General features: G+C 35.1%; 1 pseudogene; it reads right to left on the bottom strand.

The window, feature by feature from the left end:
* Window positions 1-18,614: 18,614 nt before the first annotated feature.
* On the bottom strand, window positions 18,615-19,317 carry LOC121154631 (annotated as a pseudogene).
* Between the last annotated feature and the right edge of the window lie 6,337 nt (window positions 19,318-25,654).

Raw genomic sequence — 25,654 nt, 5'->3', positions numbered from 1 at the left:
TCACACAGGAAAGTAGCAGCAAGCTGTGAAATTGTAAAATTTATGGATTGGAAATGTGAAAATACTTGAATGTGCTTCTCAGGAAAAGTGATTGTTCTGTATTAGGGTTCATCTTCTTCATGGCGGTGGGAATTGTGCATCACATATCACATCACCGCTTCCCCCAAAGAAGAGGGCTTCTGCTGCTCTGTGAGCAAAAACACAGCCTTTTCTCACGTGAATGTCGTCCAGAGATGCTCAGCTCATTCACATCTTGCTTGTCTACTCAGAGGAACTCAGCTTTAATATAATGTTGGAAGTTTCCACTCTCCCAGACCACATGGCCCAAAGAAGCAATATAGAAATAAATAAGTGGGTCCAAAGGCAACAAACATGCAGAACTGGCCAAAGTGATAAAAGGACCCAAATCAAGCAACAGAATTGGGAACCACTCAACTCATGGGCAACCACCGCTGCTATTTGAGTTCTCCTTATCAAGCTCACTGTTGACCTCCGAGAAAGGCTGCACTTCCCACGTTTCCCATGTGAGCACTGGGAATCTTAGCAAGCACAAGAAAGTTCTTACTTCATTTATGCTATTAGAAACAATCTCAAAAATGCCTTTTTGTATTTTATCTGGGACATTTAGTTATAAAAATAGTAACCTAAAATATTTATTCCTTCAGCTAAAACTAAGCACTGACTTATGACTCCACATTGTTTTATTAGAATTCCCAGGTTTGAGCAGTTGGATCAGAGACTGAGGCAAAGCTTATGACACAGTCATGGCAAAACTGAGTGGGTCTGAGTTCCACCCCAGCTTCTGATTCCGGCTGCTTCCTCATGCAGACCTTGGCAGGCAACAGGTGTTGGTTCTAACAGTTGGGCTGCTGTCAACCATGGGGGAAACCTGGGTTGAGTTCCATGCTCTTGGCTAGTTCCTGTCCCAGTCCTTGCTGTTACAGGAATTTGAAGACACAACCAGTGGAGGACAGATATCTCTCTCCTACAAACAGATAAATATTTTTTAAAATCAGAGAAGGCATTTTAGTTCTTTTTCATTTTTGTCTCAATATATTGAAAACTCCTCTGAGATACTGTGACACCAAATGCTGCATGTCAGACACATACATTCAAGATTTCAGTGTGGTAGACCACTATTTACAGGCAAGGTGCATTCCATATTCCTGCCTTTGTGGATTGTTGGCTAGCATTCCTTCAGCTTATTTAAATCCTGCTGAAATTCAGAGTGTTCACTTCAGTTTTGTCTCGGTTGAGGGCTTTGTCTTTGCCATGCCTCCTGTCTAAAATTTCTACTAGTAGCCAAGACTGCATCCTTTTGTTATTGAGATCTTAACTCTAATTTCATTTCTGCATTACAACTTTATCTAAGCACACAATTTGATATGACTTCTGGCTCTAGGAAACAATTACTGAGTGATGTTCTTCCTGGTTTTTTAATCACTTTCTGAAATTGTACCACTTATGTCGAATTCACGTTTATCTTGTCTCTCTCACCACTAGCAATCTACTTAAAAGCAGGACGCTACCTCTGTTTAACACTGCAGTGTGTCTACATCACATCACATATATTGAGACAGCAAATAGCATTGTACCGAATCAGTGAGAGAATGATTTTAACTCCAAAAGGCCAGATTTCAATCAATTTGCTGAAGTGTCTGAATTACTCCACTGAAGCTGTTTAAAAATCTCCATGCTCTCTTTTTTTTCCCTGAATAAAGAAGGAAACACTTACCCAAAAGCCCAAATTCAGCAGTGGATAACCCAAACCTACCTTGGAAAATTATAAATATTAAACAACAGTAATAAGCTGGGTTGAGTGTATTCTATTTCTCTCCCTTAATGGTCCTTCTTTTATTGAACGGAAATTGAAATGATGAAATGTAATCACTTACCATTCCTAGCATCTGCCGTTGTGTTATAATTAGAAGCCAAGGACTGATTAGAACATGTGCTCATTTCTTCCAAGAAATGTTTCCGGTGAGCTTATTTGTTCCCATTTGTGGTAACTTAAAACGATGGCATGCAATCTAAGGCAACATCTCTGATCCCATTCAGGAGTTAATAGAATCTTTTAAATACAGAAGGGAGGATAGCCATGTTTGCTTTCACACAAATTTATCAAAAGTTTTATTCTTCTCTATAAAATGCTTCTTTAAAATACTTCATATAATTCTTTCTTCCCAAGGGATTCTTGGCCCATTTATGATTTTGTTTTTTTGTCTAACTACAAACACTTATAACTTCTACAATTGGTGTTAAAGCTACAACGTTTATTCCCATTCCACATTCAAACTGGAAATGATGCGGGGAGATTATAAACCACACCAGTTCATGGATTCCATTCTTAGAATATTAATTATACCACCATGGGAGAGGATTCAGTCAACTATCATTTTAAGTATGCAGTGAGCTTGAAGAGCACACCAGGGCAGACATGGTCTCCTCCTTCCTCTCCCTCTGTCTCCTCCTCCCTCCCCCCTCCTATCTCTCCGCCTCTTATCCTCCCTATTTCTCATCAGCTTTGCATTTTGAGTAAAACTTAGTAACTAACTAACTAAATAAATAAAATTTGTTTGGAAAGGAGATAAGATAAAAGCAAACAATAATTTAGTATAGTTGTCAAAGTCCATGGAATTATTTAGAATCTGGGTGGCAGGAATGTTATAGTAGTGATGCAATCTTGCTCTTAGCAACAAAAACAGGACACAAAGTTGTCAAGGCTACTGTTGAAGCTCTTATGTATCTTCAGGTGCTTCATATAATGTAACTTGAGACTTACTGAAACAGCGAAAAGGTATTCCACTTATTGTTTCTTAAATGCTGATATTTTGTATTGAAATATTTTGCAGTTTGCATATTAAAGCAGTAATTAAAGTGGGTTAAGTTAAATACTAGATTATTGTATGAAGTACTCAGTTTAATAGGAACCTTTTGTACTTCCATGTCAGTGTTAAGAAAAATAGGACAATTTTGTATAAAATCTTGATTGCACAAAATGATCAGATTACAAATAATTTTTAGTAAGTACATGATTTGTATCAAAGAAAATTATAGTGATGTCTTACATAATAAAATATTCACCATAATAAAAATGAATTATGAGGGAAAGATTAATATTTGATGCATTTAAAATATGTGGAAATCATTTAATTAGAGAATTTCATCATGATCATTTCAAACATACATGTAATTGTGTTTTAATTGACATTTCATGTAAGCTATGTCAGATTTTAAGGTTAAGATCCCATGTTTGTAATAAAAGTTAGCTATGCCCTTTACCCCAACATTGGCTGATTTTTCTTCAAAATTACAGTAGCATTGGGACCGACGCGGTGGCCTAGCAGCTAGTCTTTGCCTTGAATGCACTGGGATCCCAAATGAGTGCCGGTTCTAGTCCCGGCAGCTCCACTACCCATCCAGCTCCCTGATTGTGGCCTGGGAAAGCAGTTGAGGATGGCCCAAAGCCTTGGAACTTTTGGGTCTCCCGTGTGGGAGACCCGGAAGAGGATCTGGGCTCATGGCTTCAGATTGGTACATCACTGGCCATTGCAGTCACTTGTGGAGTGACTCAACGGACAGAAGATCTTCCTCTCTGTCTCTTCTCCTCTCTGTATATCTGACTTTGTAATAGAAATAGAATAAATCTTGAAAAAAGTTACAGTAGCATAAGCAGCCCATAAAATAAAAATATCTTGGTAGAAAACAACATGAAGAGTGATAATCTCAAAGTGAGAAGAAGAATCAATACCATTTTGAATGATAACTTCATGCAAAAATCTAAGAATGGGCTTTAATTCCCAGTAATTTTATTCTTCCCTGTGGGTGATCTGTCAAAGATACTGAACCTTTTGTGATGTAGTATTTTTCCAGTTTTAAATCATGAAAAACTCAATTTCCAGCTCAATATCATTATGAGGATTATTTGTAAAAAAAATTGAAATATGGTTATTAGAATGCAATATTCCATTGAATTCCTTAATATGAAATAAGAAAATAATCTTTAAATTTAGATGATAGAATGACAGAATGGTAAAGATTACATTTCATGGTAGGTTAGAATCTGACTCTGAATTTATTACTGTGATTTTTGCATTAATATTTTCTTAAATTTTGAAATTTAACAGTTTCATCTTCACTACACTGAGAAGAAACAAGAAAATGAAATCTCAGGGGGAAATTGCTCTTTGATTCCCTGCTTCAGATCTTTTCCTCTGTGGTGGGGATCTATATTACATATGCTTCCTTTGATCTCTGTCTGAAAAGGCCACTGACAACAAATACAAACTTTGGTGTGAGAAGTCATGGATGGACAAAAGTTTTAGGTCCAGGTAGTAAGGATAATCTAATAGTACTAAAACTATGTTAACTTCTATTAATATATTTTAAGGCTGCCCGATGTTAACAGACACACCTAAAATTCATGGTTTTCTTCCCACTGCTCATTAGTATACTTTTAGATCTATAATGATGCGACATTTTTGCTCAAGAACCACACATCAAAAGTAAGCATGAAAAACACAGAATTGAGAAGACCAAAGATTGATATTGTAAAAATAGTGCTTAAATATGGTAGAAGAAAATAACACAGTTGAAACTTGGCCAAATTTAAAGTCAAAATCTATAGAAGATGGTGAAAATATCTGATCGATGTGTAATACAGTATTTACAATCACAAGTGACTAACCTACATGTGTCATGGTGGTTCTATAGGATAACATCACAGCAATATCAGACCTCTTGGTTTGCATCAATTCCCGTTCTGAGCTTCACATAGCAGCAAACTAGCCTGAGTTATTTCTCACTATTTATCTCCCCCATTAAGTGACATGTGACTTATTTAATTACTTGGCAATGAAAAATTATGTAAGTATTGTCAATGCATGGATGAAAAATTATGCAAATCTACTTATATTCAGTTTCTCTTACAGTACATAAGAACTATTGTGTATCTTGATGGGATATAAAATTGTTCATCACTAAGAATATTATGTAACTGTTGAGATATTTTATAGAATTATATATGCTTAGGATCTGCTCAAGTAATAGTACCCTGGTGAAATACTCATATTTTAAATTTCTTTAGAATAAGTACACCCAACTGTACATTTGGCATACACAGAACAGAAGCCAACATGTTTATATATGAAACCAATTATTAAAACTCAAATAATGACACAATGAATTACTGTTAGTAAAATAGGAAAAACATTTGAGACAATTAGAATTTAATCTAAAATTCTTTGTTGTGGGAGCATATTAGGCGTTAATGATAAGCAGTGAGGAAACAAGCATTTGACCCCAAACAGTGTAGAAATGTTGCCTAGTATGAGAACATAAATCTCTGATAATCATCAAATAAGAGTTTGCATCTCAGAATCAGCTCCAGTGACCTGCAATCAAGGTGCAGGAGAAGGTCTGGGCATCAAGTAGAAACCACAGAAATCCATTTCTGAAGGTCTGCATTACAAGATCAGCTGCAAAAGCAATATGAAAGCATAGGCTTTCTCACAATGCATGTCTCCCAAGAAGCATTAGCATTCTTAACTCACTGAGAGAGATGAAGCATTCTCATTCTTATGAAACAGAAAAAGACTTGCCATCACTTGCAAAGGGTAAAAAGATCTCCATTGCTGAGGAGGGGAAGAAACAATCTTTGACTAAACTGCAGAGGACTGTCAACGGTGGGGCAGAAGGAGTATCCCCAAGAAAAACCTGCACGAAACACCCAGTGGCATGATGCCTACAAACTGATACTGCAGCAGGATGCCACAGAAAGTCCCCTCGTCCCCACCTTGCAGGTGGAGAGAAATACTGGAGTAAGGCTTAAAACAAGGACAAGGTAGTGGTCAACATGTATTCATTCTTCCATTGGTTATTTGTCATTGATTTTCATATAATTAAGGATCAGAAACAGCTGCTGTGATCCAGGGGGTCAGAACACAAACTGTAAATTCACTGGGAGATATCTCTCTTAGGAAAAAAAAAAAGTGGCAGAGGAGCGATTTGGTCACACAGAGCAATATTGATTGATAAGCAAATAAATAGACATAAACAAAACAAAACATTTCTCAATGACAAAGAATGTGTTATGGATTTGGATGAAAAGAAGAAATTGTGGACATAGCTGTCATTTGAATTTAAGTTGGATCATTTGAACTCAAGTAATGCCATTGCCATCACTCACTACGTCTCAGCAGTAATGAATCCTTTTAGACAATGGCATTTGCACACACCTGTACAGACCAGTGTCAATTGCTGCAAGGCACCACCTTAGCTTCTGAGTGGTCAGTTACCTGCCTGTCAGCAGGGTTCTGAAACAACAAAAACATTACCACAGGCTTCAGAGAGAGCCAGATTTCCATTATTTTGAGAACATGTTATAGAGTTTTGATTTCAACCTCATGACCTGCAATATTCTGTTAGCTGGAACATCAGGAAAAGGAGAAGCAACTGGAACCAATCCAGGCAAAATGTCCATAATCTTTTATGAGTATTTCTGTCAAAAGAATTCTCCTGCTAAATATATTTTGAAAGCACTCATTTAATTCTACTCTAAGAGAATTCTAGAAATGTGAAATATCTTGCCAATATTCCAGAGCAGATTTGAAAGGCTAAGGATAAATTCTGCTTGGAGTTAGTTACTTTTTTTATATACTATTTTTCCTTAAATATGTTAACTATAATGATCATGTTTATTGGTTATTGGTGATTTTTATTTTTTTAAGTGCTTCTAAGTGATCAAATGAGCTATAACTGTGGTGGGATTCTCTGAGAAATAAAGCACCTGGAAAAATGGTCATAACTGGTATTCCTTTAACATACTTTAACTTATTGTTAACTTACTGAAACTGGAGTCACATGACTTTGACTTCAGGAAGTCTGCAGTCAGGTCAAGTTGGGACTTAAAACTCCCTTGAAAATTCTTTTGTGTGATATTTTCAAATTCTATGTAATGTGAAAAGGTTTCAACATCCTGCACTTGCACAGGCAGGTCGCAGGAGAGACACACTGAGATAAATTACAATGCATTTACACAGTATCTTCCTCTCTACACACACAAACTGTTTAACATCTCCTATATGCACAGATTTCTTAAAAATGAAATGCAGCTAAATAAATGTATGGCGTGTTTAGATTTCTTACGTGTTTTGAAGTATCCTTTGGTAACAGAGTAATGACATGTGAACTACTTCTGTTAAAAAAAAAAAGCTGCCAACAAGGATGCGTTTTGGGAAAGATGCTACTTGGGAAGCCTAGAACCCATATGACAGCAACTAGAGCCAAATCCTGGCCGGCTTCACATCCAGTTTTGACCTAAGATTAACCTCAGGAGGAAGAAAGTAAAAGGACAAGTTGCTCAGTCTCCATCACTAATATTGGAAACAGACTCAAGTTTTAGCCTGCTAGCTTTGGCTTGGCAAAGCCCTACCCAGTGCAGGCATTGGAGGAATAAATCAGAAGCTGCAAGCTTTTCTCTCTCTCTTGCTTCATCTGTCATATATATATTTATATAAATATTTATATAAAATATAAATGTCATATATAGATGCCATATATGTGTATATGTGTGTATATGCATACACATATATATGTGTATATATATGTCATATATATAGATGTTTTTTTCTGAAAACAGTAACTACATGTAAAAACTGTAAATTTGTAGGTGGTACGCATAGGAAAGAATATGATTTAATGTTTCCCATGTAATGGATTATTTATGATCCAAATGCCAAGAAAGATAAACTGCACAATGTCACACACTTTTAAGTCTATGATTATACAAACAAAATATGTCTTTAACTCTATTAATTGCATTTATTCTTGAGAGTCCTACTATCATGCAGCGTGGGAAGAAGCATATTTGAGGTTGATAGTTTTATTGTTTAAGATTTTTTCTACTAAGTTTTATGATCCAACTTATTTTCTGTTCAGTTATCTGCTGACAAATGCATTTTTCCACTTTGAAGGTAATTTACAATTTTTATCTTTACATTTGCTTTTCTGATGCTATAACAAGGCCAAAACAGGAGTGAAGCCAGTGAGATATATGTTGCAAATCACAAGAGAACACTTCCTCTTAAGACTATGCAAGTAAGAACACATACTTCTGTAAGGTACATATTACATGCACAGCTAATAATCTGAATTTTACAACTGCTTTCAGTCACATTGCTAATATGAACCATCCAGTCTGTTATTGTGTCAGAAATGGCATACCACTGACACTTCCCGTCGTCACTATGACCATCATCACATCTAGCATTCTTGTTTAACATGCTTTTATTTTCACTACATTTTTATATTTTGTTTATATTATATTTTAATGTATTGATAGAGCACTTGAAGTTGCCAAAATTTACTTTCAGTAAAATGTGTACAATTGTGTGGCTGAATTCTTACCGGAGACACATTATTCTTGCATGGTCAGCTGCTGCTGGATCAGGCTGAGACTGTTTTAAGTTGACATCCACAGGCTCAGTCTGAACATACAGAAATAACATTTTCTTCTGCAAAGAAATGGAAAATATAAGAAGGAATCTGAAATATAAAAAGAAACCCATCGTGATGAGTGTTGCTTGGATCCTTGTCATGTGCCTGCTATATATATATATATTTCATATATATATAAATAAATATAAATATATACATATATATTTCAAAATGCTATGAAGTACGCTTTAGCTCTGATTTGACTTCTACTGAGTCGAGATCCTGATTCTATGCAGACTCTATGGATACAGGCACACATTTAAGGACTTCACAGGGATTGTTCCCATGACTTAGTTTTTTGTTTGCTTGTTATTCCATCCTGATTACCTGACATTATCATCTTAACATCCCAAGCGCAGAGACCATCCTCGCTGTTAGCTATCATAACCTGCCTCAATGTGTATGCAGCTTTATGCAAATATGTATCCTACCGTATGAGTAGCATTAAGAAATTTTTGCAACATTTGGTTGACTTCATTGGTTTACAATCCCCAAATTGCAATATTTATTTTTTTCCAATATTCCTCTCCTGATGGTAGTTACCCCAAAGCAGTCTTTAGCCTCCTACCAAACCAAGTTTCACAATTTCCTTTCACAGCTGCTATTCAGAGCAACTTGGATATTACCATCAAGTTTTAATGAAATACACATGCTAAAAGCATTCCAGATAGTACTGGGAATATCTTAGAATGAAATTATCCAGAAGACCTGAAAAAGGTAAATTTGAGAATTGAACAGAAAGAAAAAACATGATAAATTGTGTCATGAGTCAATCCTAAAAAGATCTTGAATCTGATCCTATGTCTCATTCCTCTTTAAACAGCAACACTTAAGAGGAAGTTCAAAAAACGTTGCCCCCTCTTTGTCTTCCTTGAGACTCTCCTGGGATGAATATTTTGCTTTTTCTTTTGGCATTGTTCAGACATATGCTCTTTTTTACCATTCCTCTCCCCTGGAAATGTTCTTTTGGTTGGCATTTCAGCATTTCAAAACCTCTTAAGTGATCTAAAGTTTACTCTAAGGATACATTTATTTCTCCAGACTCCTTTGTGAAATGAGATCAGCACCGCCATGTAACTGGATTTGCTTTATCACTCAATCAATACTTCTTTCACGGAGAATTGGTGAAAGGAATTTCAGAGAAAGCAGTGACTGTAAGGAAAATGAGTTTGGATAGAATTCAGGCACAAGGGCATAGAGGAGCTTCTTTCCACTGTAATATAGAGCAATAAAGATTTATAGGATAAGAATCATTGCCTCTGCAAAAATTATCTGTTCCCAAAATCTACCATGTTTTTTCTCTCGCTGTATACCTTCCATTGTGCGTTCTGCAAGTGTATGGATCCCTTTCTTTTCTATTTGGTCACCTACTTCATGCTACGCTTTCATGGAAGAGACCACCAACTTCTGTTTTGCTGCCTGCCTTTGGATCCTTTCCTTAGGAAACCAACATCTGAAAGTTAACAGAAGCTGCAATATATATTCATTTGAAAAAATTGTAAAATAAATTTACATGAGCAGTCCAAATACACCTATGTTTTCATCTATTTGTGTAATGTCTTTAAAACATTCTTAATAGCTTTTTTAATTAAATGATTATAAATAAAAAAAAACATAAAGGAACACTGAAAATATGAGAAACTTCCTAAAGTCAAAACACTGAAGTGGAAGACAGGTGAGATTAATTAAAACTTTAATGATAAAGTTTTCTGAAGTTATTCATTTCTTTAAAGATTTTAGTGAAGCCATTAAACCTTTAATTATAATGCAGATGTAAAATGCTACCTCCAAATTATTTTAAAAGTAAATAAAGAAAACAAAGATTATTTGCTGAAGCACATTTTGAAACAAAATAATTAAGTAAAAGTAAAAAGAAAATAGCAAAAGTACTGTCTGATAGTTACAGTGGGAAAAAAATTACTTGTTTTTCAATGTGTTTTTCAAAAATTAGTTTTAAGTACAGAAAAGTAAGCATTACCTCTAAAAACACAATCATACTCTAAATTTCCATGCAATTTTAATTATTTACAGCAACTTGAATTTTGAACCTTTAAACTTGAAATACAGTAGATGTATACAAATGTATAATTTTACATTAAACATTTAGAAATATAAAACCTAGCAAATATGAGCCACAAAAATATTTTTAAAAGACAAGAATGAGAGAGAGACAGATTAAGTTTCTCTAATGTTTTACTCTGGATTTGACCTTTTTCTTAGCTTTTTTCTACCTATTATTATAAACTTACAATTTTTAAATATTATTTTTTTTTTGAAAGGCAAATTTTACAGGGAGGTAAGGAGAGACAGGGAGGTTTTCCATCCATTTGTTTACTCCCAAAAATGGTCACAATGGGCACAGTGAAAGGGACAGGAAGCTAAGATCCCCAATCTTCTTCCAGGTCTGCCGTATTAACACGGGGGCCCACGGGCTTGACCATCTGTGCCTGCTTTCCGAGGCTATACGCAGAGAACTACATTAGAAGTGGAGCAGTGGGACATAAGCCTGTGTCCAAAAGGGATGCCCTCATGATTGGCAGCAGGTTAGTTTGCGACACCACAGCGTCGGCCTCAAGATCTAAATGCTTGTCAATTTTCATTGAAAGGTGATTGTATATTCTTTTTATAAAAAAAAAATAAGATGTATTTATTCTTATTGGAAAGGCAAATATACAGAGAGGAGGAGAGACAGGAAGATATTCCATCCAGTGGTTCACACCTCAAGTGGCCGCAATGGCTGGAACTGAGCAAAGCCCCGAGTTTCCTCTGGGTCTCCGTTGCGGGCTAAGGGTCCCAAGGCCTTGATCTATCCTCCACTGCTTTTCCAGGCCATAAACAAGGAACTGGATGGGAAGCAGGATTGCAGGGATTAGAACCAGTGTCCATATGGGATCCCGACGTGTTCTTGAGGACTTTAGCTGCTAGCCTATTGTGCCGGGGCCCAGTAATTTTATATTCTTATGTATCCGTTTTATTCAAAGAATTTATTTATCATTCAAAATAATATTTTTGATAACAAAAGAAAATATAATTATGCAACAATTCCATCACGGCAACATTTTCAATAATTTTAGCTGAAATAATTTAAGCTTAGCAAACCCTGCCATCTGCAAGACACTCATTTTGCAATTGCTAAGAGATTTGAAAGGATCAAGTTATCATGTTTGTTGCTTTTTTGTCAATTGCATGGTCTAAGGAATACTCAGATAACTGACAAAGCATTATGTCTGGGTATTTCTGAAAGAATCTTTCTCTAACCGAACAGTCTTTTAATCAGCAAAGCCAGTGAAAATAATCTGTCTTCACCAGTGAACTTCTTCCACTCTGTTTAAAACCTGATAAGAACAAGAACAAAGAAGAATCAAGGCAGCTTCTTTCTCTCCTGTAGTGGAGATATTTATCTCCTGTCTTAACACACTTGTCGTCCTCACATTTGATCCTACATTCTCAAACTGAAATATGTCCCTGTCCATCCTGATTCTTTAGCTGGCAGGTATAATATCGGAAGATTTTTTGGCCTCCATTATGCTGGAACAAATTTCATATACACACATACACACATTCGTGTACTTGTTGGATGATGTTCTCCACAGAAGCATAACATAACGTTTCTGCCCCAAATTCTACCATTATTGTAAAACAGTTTAAAACAAGGAATAATAGAAATATCAAAGGGTTGAAATGGGTATGCAAAATGTGTTCCCAAGTTCAGTTTCTAACTACAGCTTCTGCATTCTGTCTTACTATTATCAAACCTTGTGAAACAACAGAATCAAGAGTTAGGCACATCCATCAATACAGGAGACCTAAACTTTACTGCTGGCCCTGTACCTGAAAGTAACCTTAATGATTGTAGGCATCTGAGAAATAAAACAGATAGAGGCTTTGTCTCTAATTCTTTTTCTTTCTTTCTTTCTTTCTTTCTTCCTTCCTTTCTTTCTTTCTTTCTTTCTTTCTTTCTTTCTTTCTTTCTTTCTTTCTTTCTTTCTTTCTTTCTCTCTCTCTCTCTCTCTCTCTCTCTCTTTCTTTCTCTCTCTCTCTCTGCCTTTACTCTCATTTCTACGTTGATTCCCACATTTTCTTTGGACAGACTTAGAGCTTCCATGTTTATAAAGGGATGAACGGTGTGTGTTTGTACTTGTTTGTACACTGTGTAACTACTTTCTGTGTTCAGCTCCAATTCCTCCAAGAGAGACTAAATAGAATCTATAAGGAAACAGTTGTTTTAATTTTCAAATATATTCTGCGCATATTTATGAACATGACATTTAATGATACAATCTTTACTATCTCAAGAAATACTGAAAAATAAACATTTTAATTAATTTTGCAGTAGATGTTATCAGTATAGCACAATAAAGGTTATCTGTAGTAATATTTAATATTTACTGTTCTAACACGTTTGGCTGAATGTTCCTTGATCTGAGGAAAAATATCAGGCTTTATATTTTACTAGGCACAAAGCTGATATTTTATCGAATGATTTCGCCTTACTATGTATATCTTATCATTCTGCTTCTAATACTTACTGATATGTTCCTCTTAGTCCTACTTCAAAAAATAAATTTAACTTCAAGTTAGTACTTCATTTTTGTTAATTATTTTTTCACTTTTCTTTTTACTTCTGAGCTTTGTGGGTGACGGTTCCATCTTCAAGTCAAGAAGCATGCATTGCTATTCACTTCTTTGTGACAATCAGTCTGCACAGCATGTGAAAAATAATTGATGCTACGTCGAAATTATTCTGTTACAAATAGGTATATAGAATATTAAAATGCAAACCTATTGAAAGTAATCATTTCATGCTATGTGTATGAACTGTCACTCTACATATTAATGAGTACTCACATCTTAAATAGAAGGAATATAGTAAAGAAATAGCATTAAAATATAAAATGTGTAAACAATTGTAAGAGCAGTATTCCTTAAATTTGTGAAAGCAAACGTACAAATTTGTGCACTCACAGCAGCATTGTCTCAAATATCACCAAATTGGTAACCTAGGTATTCATTAATAGATTAACTGGAAAAAGAAACCACCGTGTATACCAGCATGGGAAATCTACAAAGCCACAGAAATGACTGAATGCTGAGAGTAGGTATTTGTCCTAGCAGTTATGACACTTGCGTCCCATTTCAGAGCACCTGACCCTGATTAGAGGCTATGAGCACCTGACCCTGATTAGAGGCTATGGTTTCTGAGTCCAGGTTCTTACAGTGCAGTTGAAGCCGGGGGCATAACAAAAATGGCTGGTTTTCTATCACCCAGGCAGTCAACAGGGATTGAGCACCCAGTAGCAGTTTCAGCCCCAGTTCAGCTATAGCTGTTTTGGATACACTGGTGAGCAAAGCAGCATATATAATTCTCTATATCTCTATGCCTACCCCTACTTCAAATACATGACATGTGTGTATACATACAATATATGAAATATATAATACATATACATATATTATATATATGTGTGTGTTTGTTCCTTTGTGTCCCTTACCAAAGCAATCAGAGATCATTGCATCAGACTTCATTTGCATTATTTAATTACTGCAGCATCTCCTCTAATAATGCATCTTTTTAGGATGCTCAAAGATTTTTTTTGACATGCCTTGCAAAGTTAAAGGCAAGATAGAGCAATTGGTATTTTCTGCCATGACATAGGATGGACCTCTGTGAGGTCTGCAGACACTGTATTTACTGCTTGGAAGATACCTCTGAAAGTAATGGTCCATTTATCAGGCTACATGAAAGCCTACTTATTTTGAGTGCTGCTCTGAGTAAAAAAAGGGCTCTGCTGTGAGTTCACATGACAGCCCAAGCAGCCGCCTGGGCTGTATAAATTAGCTGATTCCATAGAAATATAGGTTTCTGTAGTAAGGAGTGAGTGCGTGATGGGAATGACAAGGCTTAATAGGAGAGTCCCATTGACTCTTAAGAGTTCCCAGACAAAGACTTGACATCTCTAAGAGATATTTAAACATTTTTTAAAAGAATGCTGCTGGGCCCTTCTAGAAATCTGACATCAATTTACTACAGAGCCACAGCAACCTGCTAAAATTAAATCCGGGTGTACCTGTAAGGCATCTGCTATAGAACAGAAATAAAGATTTGAAATTCAAGAGGGCACAGTCTACATTTAGAAGCCTGTCTTCATATTGGAGAATCTGGGTTTGATTCCTGGTTCTAACTTCTGATTCTAGGTTCCCAATAACATAGATCCTGAGAGAAAGCAAGGGTGATGAAATTATTGAGTCACTTCTACCCATGCAAAAGACGAGGATTAAGTTCTTAGGTCCTAGCTTCTAGACTTCCCTGACCAGTTCACTGCTGCTTTCGGCTGTCCTCTGCTGTATTGTGCCATATCTCCATTTCTCCTGAAAAGAATGGAGAAACTTTAACAAGCCATGTGTATCTATCCTCCTGTCTTCAACCTAAGAGATTGTAAGACTATAAAGTCTTCAGTAAAAGCATACATATTTAAGTTTTCTCAGTGGTGATGCATTCCAGATGCATGATTCTGTTAATGTTATATATATTTGTACATATATATATTTACATACATATATGTCCCCTTAAAATCACTCTATAATTGCTGAAACCCAGTTTTAACCAGATTTGTAGTTTAATGACACAATAATAATAATATCTCTTATATTCTACAGGTCTTTAAAAGCTTATGGAATCCATGCATAGTTTTCAAATTATTTACACCAGAATAAACCTCATTGAATTCCATCTTTCCATAAATGCTTGAAGCCCTCCTTTATTATGTTAGAAGACAGTGCAATCTGAAATGTTAGGAAGAGGGATCATTCGTCTACTTCAGTTGTTCTCTGCCTGTAGATTTTGCTGTTATAGAAGTATGGAATTCATAGGGTGAAATGTATCTTGTGTCCTTCTATGAGCTCCTTGGGGATTACAGTCCACATTCCTGGGACATTATATATTTCACCACCACAATAAAGAGCTCACTTAGAGCTCGTGTTAGCTTTGCCTGAGTTCTGCCATTCTAAACGCATCATGTTCCTGAGTGCTCCTGCAGAAAATATGTTCCAACAGTCTTCCTACCATCATGCCATCTACTACCACATGGCACAACAGAATTCCTTAAGGACTAGAAACTTCAAGATAATAAACTTCAAGATAATTTTGCTTAGCACATTAGAGTTCATACAAACAGTTTAATCATTTAATCAAATGTATATGAAACCCAACTTCTATTGATCAAGACATTGCAAATTTTGTGTTGGGTTTGGTATTTCATTCACTAATTTATGTCTTAATTTCAGAGTTGAACCCATTTATAACTTTACAGAAAGCTAAATAAATATCCCCCATGTGAAGATTTAGATTTCTTTTTTTCTTTTCCTTACCGCATTTTTTTAAATTGTAGACCTTCCTGTTGAATTGTGAATGAACTCTGGTTCTAACATACAGATTGTTAATTTCCTACATGATCCCTGCTACTAAGTTTGTTGTGTTTATTTGTATTTTTCTGGGTTTGATATAGTTATCAACACCTCTCTATTTTGTGTCATATGAGAATCTTATTAATATTCCATTTACTTCCTCTTCTAAATTCTTAATTAAAATGCTAAGCAGGATATTAAATCGGATGAAGGCAGAGTGACCTCTGTGACAGACCGTAAGACAAGTTTCTCAGTATAATGTGTTGCTACTTATTGGGTTTGGTGATATGTTACTTCAGATAGTTTTCTGTGGCTCAAAAATCAACTTCATATACTATTAAAATAGTTTCACTTGAAAAAATTACTTATGGATCTCAAGGTCATTATTAGAAACTGCAAAACATATTTTTCCCTTTATGAACATACTTAATTAAAATATGCGATGAATAGTTGTATTGAGGCAAATACCCGTATGTGCCATCTGTAATTAAAATTGAATTCACACAACTGTGACTGTAGTGTATTTTGACAGTGGAGATGTTTTGAGGAAATGAATACTTGTAGGGTTTTCTTATTCTGTACCTAGAGCTTTCATTTTCTAGGCTTACTTTTCTTTATACTGAGGTTTCTATTTGGTAATTAGAAATACATAATGCTTCCAAAATATCTGAATATATTTGAAACTGTGAAAATATCTCATAAAAAGTTTTATGATAAAATAGTGATAATATGAACATAGTTTTATAAATTAATGTAGGAAGTGACTAGAGCCACACACTCTATTCAATAAGTATGTTTTAAAGAATTCTCATAATTTTTGTTTTGTTTAGAGAATATGTAATAAGCAATATATAACTTTTTAGTTCTTACTATTTTTAACTAAATCTATACATCAAGAGATTCTATGAAAATTTATATACCTATACTAATCTGTACTTTATCATTTCTAAAATATATGCAAAATCAGTATAAATGTACAGAGAAGAATTTCTGTAAATGTACAGAAATTGGTATTTAAAACATGATTAAATACCAACAGCTGGAACCATTTTTGGTTCAATTATCATTCATGGTTGATACCAAGGTCTTTCTGCTTTTGATTTGTTAAACTTCATAGTTGATGAAGCATTAAACTTTTTTAGTGTAAAGTAAATTTAAAAGGTTATCTCAAAACTTAAGAAAATAGGAAAGGGAGGGAAGAGGATTGGAAGGGAGAGAGTAGGTGGAGGAGCAATGGAGCAATGGATTACATTCTTAGAATTGTACCGAGACACTATACTGAATCTGGTAACAACTAATTCAATACTTTAAAATATTAAAATAGTATAAAGTTTAAATATTTGCCAAATATAGTCTTAAAGATAAAATTAAATCAAATTCTAAGTGAAAAATAAAACCTACTCAATGTGACAGTTTTAAGTTCTAGGACCAGTATACTAAATGACAAATACTGGAAACTGAACTCATATCAGCCCAAAGAGGATCTCCAATGTCCCTGAGTGCATTCATCCACTGAGCACTTGTGAAATAGACCACTCACCATGCATTCATTGAATGTCTATGACTTCTGAGATGTAAGGACCAGAGTGTTGCTCCTTGCCTTCATGATGGCTAAAATGTCAAACTTTTCTGAATTGATGATTGTTGTGAGAAGTGCAGGGAGTAAACTAATGTTAAAAACAGACTGTGCCTGGCATGATAGCATAGTGGTTAAAGTCCTCACCTTGAACATACTGGGATCCCATATGAGCTCCTGTTCTAATCCTGGCAGCCCACTTCACTTCCAGATCCCTGCTTGTGGGCTGGGAAAGCAGTCTAGGATGGCCCAAAGCTTTGAGACCCTGCACCCGCATGGGAGACCTGAAGAAATTCCTGGCTCCTGGCTCCGGATTGGTGCAGTTCCAGGTGTTGCAGTCACTTTGGGAGTAAACCATCAGATGGAAGATCCTCCTCTCTGTCTCTCCTCTTCTCTGCATATATACCTTTCCAGTAAGAATAAATAAATCTTAAAAAAAAAATAAGCAGAATAATTGTGTGGGAAGTGATTGAGGGGCTCAAGAAGGTTACTTATTCTAGGGGATTAGGGAGACAGATTCTTCACCATAGTTTTCAGCCAACTTTAGTATTTTAATGAGCTGCAAGTGTACATGACAAACCGGATGGATCCATGACTTTATGAAGAAATATAGAACAATGCTTGTCTCCAGATTTTCTTTTTTTTTTTAATGGAAGTATGATTCTATACTGTTTCATTTCCCTGTTACCTACTTTGCCATTTTAATCTGTTCATATGGAACGTTAACTAGGACTCTTCTGAAGTAGCTAAGGAGTTTCTTCTGCTCATTTTCCTGGACTCTTACCTAAAAAAACCTTACATAAAGAATGAAGCACATACTAAAGTACTGTGAAAGTGCATATGACTACAAAAAAGTCAAAACCAACTTCATGTACTTGTTCAAATTTCTCATAAGCACTTTTGGGCAGAGTCTTATTTGCTCTCTCATTATGCATAAATTAATGTCTGAGTAATAATGCGTATGAATGGAGTAGGTAATACAAAATTGTAAGTCAGCTGTTTTTCCCATAGAAATTATGGTTGTAAAAAATAGCAATGTATCTTATGAGCATTCTAATAGAAAACCTAATTTAAAACAAACAACACAAACATCCTAAGTTTATTAGAGAACGTGTCCGATGATCACTCGTCTACACAGTCACATTCTTCGTGTTTTCTCATGGTCCACAGACGGTTCACGTGACGACGCTATCCCACCATTTGAAGAGGATTGTCCCTGCCATGATCAGAACCCATGAGTGATCTTGATTTCACCACCGGCCAGTTCTCTCAGTTCTCTCAAGTGCTCCTTCATCACATAGCAATGACCTTTATTCTCATTGTGATCTGGGCTTCAGGTTTTGCCCTTCCTCACAAACCGAATTTAATCAATTCCATGTTCACCCCAAATACCATCTGACTGAGTTGTTTTAGTGAATTCATATTAGATACTTTGTTTCTTCTGGAAGAACCTTTTCCCTAGGAATTCCAAATTCTGCTTTTAGATGCTTCTGTGCCACTCTTCTTACTCCAGTGGCAATGTTTTCTTCTAGTCCGTGTGGATTACTTAACAGATAGCTAGAATACGTGTTGGTAAAGCAACTTGGAAAGGTAATTTTAGCATCTCATCATTGCTGTAGTAGAAGCTCATTTTCAGTATTAAACAGGAAGACACCTAAAGCTCGATGCAATAATCCTTTCTCAACTCTTTCCTTCAGGGGACAGCTCCTCTTGGTCTCAGTACCAATTGTGTTTTTGTTTAAACCAATAAGAATACACATCTCCACTAGAATTGGTCTTACTGCTTACCAAGATGATAAGTATGTATTTCAGGCATTGTTAACAGTATACCTGATCTGGTCTAGAATACTCCAGTTGAGGGCCTGGGCAGCCTAGGACACGTACCCAATTGGAGTGGCGTTTGAAGGGTGCACCCCATACATGACATTTTCAATTTCAGAAGTTAATTGTCTTAATTTAGGAAAGTAACTATTGGAAATTTATTTGTAAAACTAACTGTACTGAAGCTAGGTGTCATGACACACAAGTAGTACTATAATAATGATGTTGGGTTTATTTCAAAATAATCCATAGGTTTCTTATGCCTGAATTGTTTTTAAATTTAACTTTTTCTATAGAACTAAGTAAGTTCTATAGCAATGATTTACACTTCTGGATATCAACACATAGCTTTCAAAAAGTCCAACCATCCATAGTTCAATCATGTTGAGTCCAAAATACCGTAACAGCATAAAATTTTTTAAACCAGGTGATTAATTACATAAGCAGATATTTTGGGCAGGGCTTCAGAAAATTTCAGCTACTTCTTTCAATTGATGAGTCATTTATAGAGTTACAGATCTATACTGTGAAAAAATACTGTATTTGGGATAGTCACATATTTTGTTGACTTTATGTCTATTTTGAAGAATAGAAAGGTGTTATACATATTAAAGTGTGGTGGAAGAAACTACAGAGCCTGCCCATTCTCTTTTAAACTCGTTATTTATTTCGTCTCTTTCCCATGTGAGAATAACGCCATACTCTCCACCTGGCAACGAAATGTCAATTTAACCTTCAGGCTTCATAAATTTCATTCACATTAGACTACATCTCATCAGGGTGGAATGCCATTGACTCTGAAGACATGCTCTAGATCTTTAGTTATGATCACCATGATGTTAGAAAAAATGGCTCAGCAGAGTTTATATTCTGCACATCATGAGCATAAATAAATTTTATTTCTTAGATGAGGTCACTTAAATAATGAACATGCTCAGTGAACACTGGTTTTGAGTCTATGAAAGACTGAAAAAAAAAGTGGAATGGAATCAGCGTATGGAAAGATCAAAATGAAAGTTCACTCTAAATGATGCCTTTTTTTCGTTCAAGTAAATGTCAGATATCAGTTTTAGAACATTGTTCTGATTTTTAACAAGTGAGCCATGGATATAGTGTGTTACATAGTGAATGCTAAAATTATAAACCTTTGGAAATTAATAAAATTCTTCATTGCAGAACAGAGGGACGTTGCTTTTGGCACACAGGGTGTAGAGGTCATTTTCAGAAGCTGTCTTTGGAACTGCAGCCCTTTAAGAGACATTTCACTCGATCATATCAAAAAGTAATGTTAATGGGCTAGTATTGCTTAGCTGAGCTTTAGTTAAATGTAAGTGGTTCTACCAACAAAAGAAATATTATTAAAAATATATATTCTTTATACATGTTGCAGCCACTTAATGAGTGCTACCGATCAGAACCCAAGAAACGATCTGATAGTCCTTAATCATGGGATACAACTGCAACATTTGGACAATAAACAATTACTGAATTGCACATTATTTGCAGCACACAAGCCAGGTATCCAGAGCAAATGTGTATTGTAAGCAATCAGTGTTAGAAAGCCAGTCATACCAACAACAGGTACACAGGACGCTGCCCTCGTTTGTTTGATTTCATTCCTGTTGCTTCCAATGAGGTTTGCTAATTTGATTTGCAATCTTCATGAAAATGATTGTAATTTGAAAGCATCTTAATCTAATACATGGCTTATTTTAATTAGAGTGGATAGGATTCTTTTAAATAAATAATAGCCAACCGAAGCAAAATTGAATATTGATATGCACTTAAAGAATTATTCCAATAAGCATAAAAAAATTTAAGTCGAATTTCCAGATAAATGATTTTCCACTAGGACAGAAATATCTGGTATACGTACACTCACGCACACACACACACACACACATATGTATGCATTTTTATATGTTTAAATTAAATATATGTAAATTAAATTTGCAACGTGCTGCTTTATGTTTCAACTTAAAATGATAGACAATTTGATGTCCTCCAACATTAAATACAGCTAAGAGACCTGGTCCTACATAGGCCCAATTGTATACAACAGTTCTTGAATAATACTGTCAAGTAGCATACGTCCTAAAATTAATATTAGAATTTCAAATGTGTTGAGCAGTAAGTTAATTTGCTCACTGCAAAAATCTGGGTGAACAGTTACTTTTAAAATGGTTAATTCACAAAACAACTGTTCAGTATGCTAAATTGTTTTCGCCCATCTAGTCGACCTCCTTTCACCTGAAAATCATGGGGACAAATCAGGGTGCTGCATGAACAAGGTTAGCGAGGTTAAGCAGATAATCACCAGTGTGTTTCATACCAACGAATACTGGAAACAACTGGCTTACTGAGAGAAACTTTGTGATCGATAACCTGAATCTACCCCTCCTACAAACCCGAGGAAAGGAAAAGAAGGAATTATTCAAATTGTGGAGATTAGAGATATTTCCCGCTGATGAGATGGCCTAGCATTGATTTTTTTAAGCTAGTTGGTTACAGATTTAAAGTTATTTTTAATAATATCCTGTCTGTCATGAATTTAAAATAAACAGCACTAAAATATATTTGAGTGATTTGAACAGTGGTGACATGCCGCCTACTTCTGACTTTAAATCATGACTAGTATTTTTAATCTTTGATTGTAAAGTGTTAGAGAAATACTTTGTATTTATGTAGCATATTCAATTTAACAAACAGTCCGTAAATTGATTTACTAACTATAAATTATGTTCTGCACTTACCTATTTATTCTGTTTTAGAGTCTTAAGACAAAAAAAAAATGTAATTTCTCTCAATACTGAAATAAATTCAGTTATGTCTGTTGGGCTTTTTGGAAGCTGGTCAATTGTATAAATTAACACTCAGTAAAAGCTTAGAATTGCTTCTGAACATTTTATAGAAAAACATCAGTAGTATCTAGCTTATATCTATCTAATTGAAAAGAGAATAGAAAGGGGGAGAGACAAGAGGACAAAAAAGAAAATAATCAAAAGTAATTAGTTATTAAATGGTAAAAACAAATTGAATCATAAATAGGTAAATTTATAAACCCAGAGTTCAAACCAACTATTGAGAAAAGCTTAGGTTCACTTTCTTGTGAAATTAAGCTAATTGTGGCAATTAAAAAATGTGTGTTTTAAGAGATTTTAGATGTTTTATGAAAATATATATCACTCACCATTATACATTACAGCATTTATCTTTATTCAAGATTTGTTCCTCTATATTTTACAATAATATAGTCCTTCAGGTGCACGCCCAATTCCAGCATTGTGCCTCTTACATGTCTCCTGGTGTTTTCAAATAATCTTTACGTATTCAAAAAGCTCGTGTTTAAAATAATTGAAATTTCATTGAAAATATTCATTTTGAAGTTAACATTAAGCATTGAGAATTATGTTCCTTGAAGAGAATGATTTTTGTCTTCTTATCTATAAAATGTTTGCAAAACATTCAAGTCTGAGGTGCCATCATTTGTCTCCATGTCATCCTTTCAGTAAAAATAGTCTTCCTTAAAAAGATTAAAAAAAAAATTAATAGCAGAGATAGTTTCTTTTTCAGCTCACAATTCAAACATCCTCACACATCCCAGGATAACCAGTGCAAATCTTTGATGTAGACTTCCAAATTCTAACACAGAAAATTGAAAAGATGTGCACTCAAGATTGTGACAAAATTTAACCCCTGCTAAGAAATGTCAGTGGCATTTTTTTTCTTAAGATATAACAATATTTGACCTTTAAAATTAATGCCATGTGCATATTTGTATATTTTTAAAGTTGCTTCTTTATTGGTTAGTTTGTTTTAAAGACAATGGAATAAAGACAATGGGATAAGAATCTCTGAGCTGGCATTTCTTTCCCAAGGGGTCTGGCACAGCCCAGGCGTTGGTAGGCAAAAGTGCTGGAACTAGAACCAGCGCCCTTTTGGGATCCAATGTCATAGGCAAAGGCTTAATTCTAGCCATGTTAAGTTGATAGCTACATAGATTTAACTGGAAATTTGATTCAGAAATAGTTACAATATCATGTAGGCTCATATTCAGACATAACGTATCATTATACTTAGTATTGGACATTCATAGTGGAATAACTTGCAGAAAAGTCTTATGTTTAGATTGCTTTCATATGTGAAATACGATTTTCATTTTAGTTTCAAACATGTTATAATACATACATAACTTCTATATTTTATTCATGATGTAAATGAAAATTTCTGGCTTCTGTAATTTTGTGTCACAGAGTATTAATTATGCTCGTATAGTATTGTATATAAAATAATGATTTTTTTGCTACATGTATTATTTCCAAGCAGATAATCATATCATGGTAATAAGAGCAACTGGTAAATATGTATCCATCTTATTCATTATTCTTCTAGTTTTCCCTCCCATGCTATCATCATGTAATTATCGCTCAGGATAACTTCTTTTCAAATTACTGCTACTTGTAATTGTTTTAAGTCATAATTGTATTACAAATCTATTTGTTTCAAGTTTTTTCTTTTTTCTAAACTAATTCATTATTTCAATCTTGAATGTCATCTTAAAATAATCATGATTAACTGTATGATAAAGTCATGACATCATATTTCCCAATGTGCAGAATATGAAGGTTTAATCTAGCTAAGGTTTTGCTTCCAATATTACAATAGAATTCCTTATTCAATTCTAAGTGTTGGATGAGTTTAGCTGTGACCAATTAAATTTCTACTTTTAGCATACATTCATCAATTTCAGACATGTATTACAAAGATGAGAAATCCTTGCAATTGCTTCACTTTCTCTAATTTTCTGTCAATGAAACACATAAGTAAATGCAATCCGTTGATGTACTACTTCTGCAAATCTTACTCTTTGGGCTTCTACCTTTAATTTAATTAAGGGCATATAAATCTCATGGTTCCTAATCCATGGTTTGGAGTCTGTTTCTTGGATCTTGCTAACTTTCAAATTAGGTTGATTTGCAGGACTTTAGACACTATTTACCACTCTGCCTCCTTGTTCATTAGTTTCCAAGGAAGAAATGAGAGTGATTGAAAATCAGTTTTCATTGTAAAGACAGTCATGTAAATTTTGGTGATTCCAATTTACATCCTGTGGATTAGAGAAGAGAATCGGAGGTAAACTGTGACATCCCCTCTTATTTCATTTGAATTATATATTTTGAAATTGTTATGCCATAAAGTGAAACTTGAACAGTTAAGTGTTTTTCTTGAATCAGCTCTGTAGTAAATTGTTTACCAAAATGGGTGCAATTATCCCACTCCTTGTAATCACGCTCCTTGCAATTTGATTTTGCAAAATTTTCCATCAGAAAAACAGCTTCCTCCAGGTTTCAAATCTAAGCTGGATTCATGACTTATTTTAGTTAACATAATAAAAGGTGGCAGGGTTCCAGTTCCAGGCCATAATCCTCAAATAGTTGAGTACTTCAACTCTCCCTTGGAAAAATACTGGAAGAAAAGCGTTTCTAGTCTGACTCATTGCACATCAACTGAGTAACCCCAAGGCACGAAAGAGAACACTAAAGCTACAAAGAAATTAAGTCAGTTACAGAATATACACCATATAATTGTGATGAGCTTCTGGCTCCACGTTTTTGACATTTATTGACAAAAAATGTCCATCTCCAGCCTCTTGTTTTGGATCTGGGAAAGCTGATGAGCTCATTTATGCAATCTCTCCCGTGTTGCAATGAGGATTTCATATCAACTTAAAACGGGCTCATACATGGGAACCTAATGCAGACCTGAATCTTCAACAAACATGAAAATCCGAAATGGTTCTTTTCTTCCAGAACTCTCAAACTGTTAGACTGAGTTGGAAGCTTTCCCTGACCTGCTTTTCAGGCTCAATACGTTTTGTCTTTTCATGTCTTCCTGCTGTGTGTATTTCATCTCCATTCCTAATATCTGAAATAAATTGAGTGCCAGCAAGGGCACCATCCTATTTCTGGAGAGCACCTAAAAAACTAGGGATGGTTTAACAGCACGTATCACTTTAAACCACTGCCATGTACTGGCATGTTAAGGATTTACTTTTAGGAAGTACCCTGTCCAGAGGCTTGCCTGATGTATTTGTTGTTAATCTGCAGTATTGTAATACATTTCAATATGAAGTGTATGGGAACATGAAGTGTCTTTTTCAATGCCTTATAACACACTTATTACATATTAGTTGATTTGCAAGACAGAGTGACAGGGAGAAGAAAGGGGATGGGTGCTGGTTTGTGGAGAATTCTTCCATCTGCAAGTTTGTTCCGCACACAGGCACCAACAGCCAGATCCCAGGAATTCCATTCATTCTCCCACATCTCGAGTGGTGGCACAGTGGCAGACATCTGG

The sequence above is a fragment of the Ochotona curzoniae genome, unplaced genomic scaffold (genome assembly GCF_017591425.1).
Source record: "Ochotona curzoniae isolate NIBS_2020 unplaced genomic scaffold, NIBS_Ocur_1.0 contig_2754, whole genome shotgun sequence".
NCBI classification, from domain to species: domain Eukaryota; kingdom Metazoa; phylum Chordata; class Mammalia; order Lagomorpha; family Ochotonidae; genus Ochotona; species Ochotona curzoniae.
The sequence above is the reverse complement of the archived record's forward strand: the minus strand, read 5'-3'. Positions and strand labels throughout refer to the sequence as shown.